The sequence below is a fragment of the Belonocnema kinseyi genome, chromosome 2 (genome assembly GCF_010883055.1).
Source record: "Belonocnema kinseyi isolate 2016_QV_RU_SX_M_011 chromosome 2, B_treatae_v1, whole genome shotgun sequence".
NCBI classification, from domain to species: Eukaryota; Metazoa; Arthropoda; class Insecta; order Hymenoptera; family Cynipidae; genus Belonocnema; species Belonocnema kinseyi.
This window is the reverse complement of record NC_046658.1, coordinates 169,111,098-169,119,238: the sequence shown is the minus strand read 5'-3', so window position 1 is coordinate 169,119,238 and position 8,141 is coordinate 169,111,098. Positions and strand designations below refer to the sequence as shown.

Genomic DNA, 8,141 nt, shown 5'->3' with positions numbered 1-8,141 from the left:
TTCCTGCTTTCAAGTATACAGCGATAATTAAAATTGATAAAAAAACATGATTGAATAAAAAATTATCTTTATAAAGAAAGGAGGTTGGGAATGAAAAAGACTTCTCACCTCCGAAATCTTCAATTATAACGAAAGCCGCAAAATTCAAGTAGTTCAACACTAGAGATATTGGGTCCATTTTTTCAATTTATTTGAAGTTTTAAAGTAAATCAGGACCTTCAGAATAACGCTCGCACTTTGGAACACATAGCGGTACTTTTTGTACTGCTTTTTATTATATTTTTTGTTTGAATAAAATAAATGTTTTTATGAATGTGAATGTAGCGATTTTACACAAATGCATTGTATATTATAAGCCAAGTTTTTCTTTAAATCAAGCAAATTCCACTAAACAAATTATTTGTTTCAAACACGGAGTAGTAAAAGGAGACCCCCAGTCCCGGAAAACTTGAACGCGTGAATTCGGATTTAGTTAGTTTGCCTAAGGATTAGAGTTCTGAGCCGGTTATATTACTTTGAGAACGATAACGAGAATATCACCGAGAATATAACCGAGAAATAATTTCTCTGAGAATTTGTGAGTTTCAGAATTTATTTTAATTAATAAAAAATTGCATTTTTTCGTTAACTTTTCGGCTGAAAATTCAACTCTTTTTTTGAAAGTTTGTCTTTTTTATTTCAAAATTTACCTGTTTTATCAGACATTCAATTTTTTTATAAAAATGAAAATTTTAGGTAAGAACTTAAGCTATTTTACTATTTTCTTGAAAACTTAACTATATCGTGAAAAATTGACTTTTTATTTAAAATTTATATTTTGGTGATCAAAAATGAACTAAAATAATTTCTGGATGAAAGTTCCACTCATAAAATAATTGTTTTTTATAACAAATTCATCTGTTTTAGTACAGAATTGATCTTTTTTGGATAAAAATGCAACAATTTGGTATAGAATTGAACTATATTGTTAAAAATTCATCCTTTTTTATTGAAAAAATTCGTCTTTTTGGATTGAAAATTCATTTTTTTTTGCAGAAACTTATTTTTTTGTTACAGAAATTCCATTTTTGATGTGATTTGAGTTAACTGGAATCTTTTTTGGATGAAAACTCAACTTTTTTTTTAATAAGAAATTCCTCTGCTTTAAGATAAATTTCATATTTTTTGATAAAAATGCAACTACTTGCTAAAGAATTCAACAATTTTGTTAAAAAGTCGTCCTCTTTGGTTGAAAATTCGTCTTTTTTAGTTGAAAATTCAACTAATTGGGTCAAAGTAAAACTACATTGTGAAATTTTTTTATTGAAGGTTTATGCTTGGTTTAAAATTTAACATTTAGTGGAAAATACTCTTTTTTTTGGGTTAGAATTAATTTTTTAAGAGAAAATGGAACTTTTCCATTTTTAAGATTGATATTTTTTAGTTAATAATTCGCGTTTTTTTTGTGAACAAATTATTTTTTAGGTTGAAATTTCCTTTTTTGCGTAAAAATGCATCAGCTTCATGAAAAATTAATTTTTTGTTTAACAGTCATATTTTTTGTTTTAAAATTGCATTTTTGTAAAGAACAATTATCTTCTGGTTTGAAGGTTGAATAATTTAGATAAACTTGTATTTATTTTTTGAGTGAAAAATCTTTCTTTATTGGAAATTCGTCTTCTTGGTTTTAAAATTCTGAACAATAAAAATATTGTTAAAAATCATCAATTCTTAAATTCTCTTAAATTCTTTAAAATTCTCCTAAATTCTGTCATATTCTCGGTTATATAACCTGAACTTAGATTCTCGGGAATTTAAGAACTCTACAAAGGATCTTTAAGTTTGCCTCGCTCGAAGCGCCTCTTGCGGAAAAATGAGAAACCGGAAACTTTTTCAAAATTCTCTGCTTTTTCCTTGACTCATTTTTCATTTCAAATTATTAATATTAAAATTTCATCATTTTAATCTTGTAATGCTTTAACCGTAAAATATTTTATAAACGGAATAAAACCGTATTTCACATCCAAATTTAAAATTTTCAAATTTATTAAATCAATTCAAACATAAAAATGTATTTTCTACTATAAAACATGGCTTTTTGACAAAATACTGAAATTTACAACAAAATAATTATCAAATTAAAATTATTTCTTGAAATAATTATCTTTAAGTAATTATCTATAATAATCCACTAAACAGTTAAATTTTCAACCAGACATAAGCCTTCAATCAAAAAATAAATTTTTTACAATGTAGTTTAGCTTTTACCCAAGTAGTTGAATTTTCCATTAAAAAAGATGAATTTTCTCTTGAAGCAGGAGACTTTTTAAGTACAAAACAAGTTTAGTTTTCGTCCGAAAAATGTTCCAGTTGACTCTGAAAGATCAAAAATTAAATTTTTTACAAAAAAAAAAAAATTCTGCGGAAAAAAATTTAATTTTCAATCGAAAAAGACGATTTTTTCAAACAAAAGGTATGAAGTTTTAACTAAATAGTTAAATTCTCTAACCAGCAGTTGCATTTTTATCCAAAAAAACCTTTAACAAAAGAATTAAATTTTCATCCAAAGAAGATTCCAGTTCACTTGCTAACCCCAACATAAGAATTGTAAACAATTTGCATCGAAATTGGATGTCTTTTAAAGAAAATTCTTAAATTTTCAACTAAAAAATCAAACTTATAACTAAAAGGGTATTCTGCAGCAGAAAGTTGTTGCGAATCTTCCAAATTCTAATCTGAAAATATTTCATTTTTAAAGTTTTCAACTTATCCTATTTTTGACATTTTAATATTAAATTATTTAGATTCCAGATTCCTCAATTATAAATAAGATTCTTCAATTTTAAATTCTTTTAATTAGAAATGATACAATTTCAACTCCTTTCTAAAAAAATTCGCCATTAAAAAAAATTGTATCCGAAATTTTTCAATTTATTTATATTTCAAAATTCAATCTTATAGTGTACAATTTGGAATGCTTTCAATTAGAAATAGTACCATTTGCAGATCTTGTATTTGAACGCTTTTCCGCAAGAGGCGCTACGAATGATGCCAACTAATTAAATCCGAATGTTTGCTTCTAAATTTGAAGCAAATACAAGTTGTGTTTAGAATCATTTTTAAGTGTTTTTGAAGAAAGCCTCTCGATTTTTAAATCTTAAAAAAGACGAGGGAAATAAATGCGTTTAATTTCGTTCATACAACCCAACTAAATTTCAGAACTACAAGGATTAGGGTTCCTAGTCTGGGAGTAGCTCAAAGTATCGTGCACCACATAAAAATAAAAATAAGGCACTCTCTTCAGGGGTGGTTTATTATTTTGGAACCTCCGGCTACGAGTGAAAAGAAAAAATGGAACAAAAAATTTGTTTGATTCAATAATGTGAACTCAAACAAACATTTTTCTGTGTTTTTAGTTTATTGTATAAAAAAGTCAGAATGATTTCAAATATTATCAAAGTTTAGTGACTTTTCTCTTGTTGAATAATTCAAAACTGTCCTATGTCTCTCAATTCCCTAAATTCCTGCAATATTCTAAATGCCTTAAACTCCTTGAATTTCTCTCCTCATTTCTCCTCGCTTCGTTTCCATTATTGCACCTACTTCCCCTCGCCTTTTTTCCCTGCCACCCATGTTCCCTCATTTCGAATACTTCGTCTATTTCTCCTTATTTTCCTACTTTCTCTCCCCTTATTTCCCCTACGTTCCTACCACCATTTCCCATCACTTCCCCCATTTCCCCTCTACTCATTTACCCTGATTTCAACTATTCTTCACCCTTCGTTTCCCCTCAGTACCACTACTACCCATCCCATCATTTCCCCTCATTTTCTCTACTTGTATCACCCCCGAATTTTCCTTTACTTCCCTTCGTTGAAAAAAAGGACGATGTATCCATGGACAGAGGGACAAACACTTAATTGTATATGTAGCCTACAGAAAGTGTTTAGTTCTTGAGCAGTGCGGAAAAAGTAACTTTCTTGTAACGTGAACGGGAACGTCCACAATGCAAATGTTCATTGTGACGGTATAATTGAATATAAAAATTTGTTTACAGCATCATCCGAAAATGGAGGAAAAGTCGGATTAGCAATGACGCAAGTAATGTCAATGACTGGAATGATTCAATGGGGAATGCGTCAGACTGCAGAAGTTGCAAATCAATTAATGTCTGTTGAAAGAATTTTCGAATATGCTCAGTTGCCTCCAGAACCTAATTTAAGAGACAAAGGACTTATGGCAAAGAAAAAACGAAAAAAGAGCTTCGTCGAATCTTTCGTCACCCCACCTAAAACTTGGCCAAGTCAAGGATGCATCAGATTTCGCAATACTTTCATGCGCTATTTTGAGTCGGATGCACCTGTTTTGAAAGGCCTTAATCTTGTGATATATCCGACTGAAAAGGTATTTAAACTTCTTTTAATCGTAAATTTTTCGATTTTCTGGCCCAGACTCCCTCATGTCCCTCTTTTCCGTCTAAGCCGATTTCAATTCTAATGTATAATATAGCACAATGTCCGCATGTGATTACCCGCGCACTGCGCCTTTTCGCTACGCTGCTGGTGTTTTTCAGACAGGAGTAGCAACCAATTCTCGCCCCGCGCGCTCAGGAACTGCATGGGCCAGCATTCCTAGGAATTATTAAACCGCGAGTGGCTAAACGGAGAGTTGGGTGCACCATAACCGCAGTGCGGTCTGTGAAACCACACGTTTATACTTGAAGTTAAATGCGACCTGAATTAATAGAACGCATAAGAAAATATAGCTTTAAAAGTCGTCAATTTTATTCAATGTGTAACTATCGGCTTAGAAATTCGCTTAATGGGCTTAAAAATGCAACCATTTGTGAAAATTAATCTTTGTAGATTGCAAATTAAAGTATTCTGTTAAAAATTCACATTTTTTCTAATTTAATTTTTTTGTTAAAAATTCACATTTTTTCTAATTTAATTTTTTTGTTAAAAATTCAACTGGTTTCAGCTGGTTTGAAAGTTTAACATCTCTATTAGAAATTTCTTACAATTTTTATTTGACATATCAACTATTACATATTTTTAAAATGTATTTTTTCTTTGAATTAAACTGTTTTTGGTTTTAAATTAAAACTCGACTTTTTTGTAAATAAATAAATTGTTAAACTGTAAACTTAACTACTCCATTTATTTATTTAAATATTTACTTTTTTTGAAAATGCAACTATTTTGTACAAAAAATCCTCGTCCTTGGCTCATGGATTTGAATTTTTTTTAATCGTCTCGGTTGTTTGAATTCAACTGTTCTTGATCTAAAATTAACTACATAAATTTAACTATTCTATTTATGGTTGAAAATTTAACTTTTTCAGTTGAATCTTCAACTAATTGGCTGAAACTGTTATTATTTTGTATACAATTATTTTTTTCTTTTGTTGAAAAATAATTTTTTTCACTAAAAATTTATCTATTTGAATTTTTGAAAACTTATGTTTATTTTTTTGAATGCAACTGTTTTCAATTCCTAATTTAAATCTTTGTTGTTTGAAAAATCGAAAAATTTGCTTAAAATTAAACTATTTGGCTAAAAAATCCTTTATTCTTAGAAAATTAATTTTTTAACTAAAAATGCAAATATTTGTTTGAAAATGTAAGTACTTTGTTTAAAATTATTCCTTTTTGGTTGAATTCTACTGTTCTGAATTTTTAAAAATATTTTTTGCTTGAAATATCAAATATATTTTTTATTGATAATTTTTTTAGCCTGAAAATTCCGCATTTTTGTTAAAAATTCAAATATTTTTTTGAAGATTCGTCTCTATTGGTTAAAAGTTCAAATCTTTGTTAAAAAAATTTCAAAGGAATCTGTTGAAAATGCAACCTTTTGGTTAAGAAACATTTTTTCCCCTATTTTCGTGAAAAATCGCCCTATTTTCCCTGTTTTGAGGTAATTTTAGGTCGCGTTCTCTGAAATCCTCTGATTATGGTAAAATATATAAATTGGTTTTCTAGGTGGGTATAGTTGGGAGAACAGGAGCAGGAAAGTCGTCTTTAATCACAGCTCTCTTCCGTCTTGCTAAAGTTGAGGGAGTAATTGAAATTGATGACATAGACACAGGCAGAATTTGCCTAGAGGATCTCAGAAGAAAAATTTCCATCATTCCTCAGGATCCAGTTCTCTTTTCTGGAACTCTCAGACATAATTTAGATCCCTTTAATGAATTTACGGATCGATTATTATGGGAGGTTCTCGACGAGGTAATTTTATTTTATTTTTTTAGTTATATTTTAATTTAAAATGACCAATTTTTAAACAATAATAGTTTATAAAAATATTTAAATGAGTTAAATAATTGGTAAATAACTAAAGATGAATATGTGCATTCGTTTTTCGAAAAAGCAGCTAAACTTGGGAGGTAGTTTTCTGCAGTTTTCCTCTCCCCTAATTTGAGAGAATTTAAAGCATTTATTGTTTAAACAAATGTTTATCATAATTTTTACGTATATAATTACAAAAACATTCTGGAGTGAAACAAACATATTATTCGTTTAAAATTCATCACTTTTATATAAAATTTATTTCTGCGACTGAAAATTCGTTTATTTTCAGTTGAAAATTCATTGATTTTCCTGAAAACTTTTTTTTCTTTTGTTTGAAATTTAATTTTCTAAATACAATTTAAATTATTCTAATTTTGGTTTGAAAATTTACCTTTTTTAGTTGAATATTTATATATTTTAAAAAAACTGTATCTTTTTTATATAAAATTCATTTTTGGGTTTAAAATTAAATTATTTTGTTGAAAATGAGTCTTTGTTGGTAGAAAATGAAATTTTTGTATTGAAAATTCAACTATCAATTAGGTTAAAAATTCATTTTTTTGTTTAAAGATGCACCACATTTTAGATATAATACCCGGTAAGAAGTAATTAATTTAAACGAATAGACTGGTATTTAAAAAAATAAAAATTGCAATGCCTTAAAATGCGCAAAAATTGCATATTTTTTCGAAATGACGTTGAATGCGCTTTACTGTATAAAACTCCTTTTATTTCAATTATTTTTAATGTGTATAAACTTCAAGGCATTAAATTTACTTGCTTTTGATGTCTATGAGTTTGTGCCATTTAATGCCATTCAATGCTACTAGGCGAACAGCTCAATTGTATGCCATGCAATGCCTTTCATAAACCAAGTATGAAACCGCGTCAATGCCATTAAATGCTGTCGACAAAATATTGAATAGAATCAATGCCGGTCAATGCACCTTAATTATTTTTGGACAAAAATGCAATTGGTCCAAAGCAATTCGTTGTTGTCGGGATTAAGAGCCCTTTCCAATTTGAAGCAATACTTTTTCCCGCGAAATTTAAATAATACAATTGTTGTCAATGAAGATAGAAAATACGATTTTTAAATCCTAATTCAAAACGCTTATAAATCCTCATTAAATTCTCAAAGCACATAAAGGTCGATTATATTCTCGAGCATACTCTCATGCACGTGAGGATTTTTTCGAGCATTTAAACTCTTCAGAACACTACGCTATATAATGCTTAATTAGTTTTTCTAATAATTCTAAATTTACGAACAGGTGGAACTGAAAGAAGCAATTTCAGCCGGACATGGTCTGAACAGTCGAGTATCCGATAGAGGAAGTAACTTTAGTGTTGGCCAACGTCAGTTGATTTGTTTAGCTAGAGCGATTTTGAGAAATAATCGCATTTTGATGTTGGACGAAGCCACTGCTAATGTAGATCCGCAAACGGATGCTTTGATCCAAAAAACTATCATAACCAAATTCGCTTCTTGCACGGTACTTACGGTTGCTCATCGATTAAGTACTATTATGGACAGTGATAAAGTTTTAGTAATGGACAGAGGACGAATGGTGGTAAGTTATTTCATTGAATTAAAAATAAGTTTACGGGAAAGGGCTTTATATCATCATATTCCCCCTTGACCTGGCTGCCTCAGCCTCATTTATTATTTCCTCTCACTTCCCCTCTCCGCTATTACCCCTGATTTCCCCTACTACTGCGATTTCCCTGCACTTTCCCTCCTCTTATTACCCCTACTTCCTCTCTCATCATTCCCCCCGCTACACCTCTCATAATTTCCCCTACTTTCCCTGGCCTCATTTTCACTATTTCCCTTACGCCCCCTCCCATAATTTCCCCGTACCTTCC

General features: G+C 29.6%; 1 pseudogene; it reads left to right on the top strand.

The window, feature by feature from the left end:
- The window catches only part of LOC117168049, a 118,412-nt pseudogene that overhangs the window by 86,074 nt on the left and 24,197 nt on the right, over positions 1–8,141 (top strand).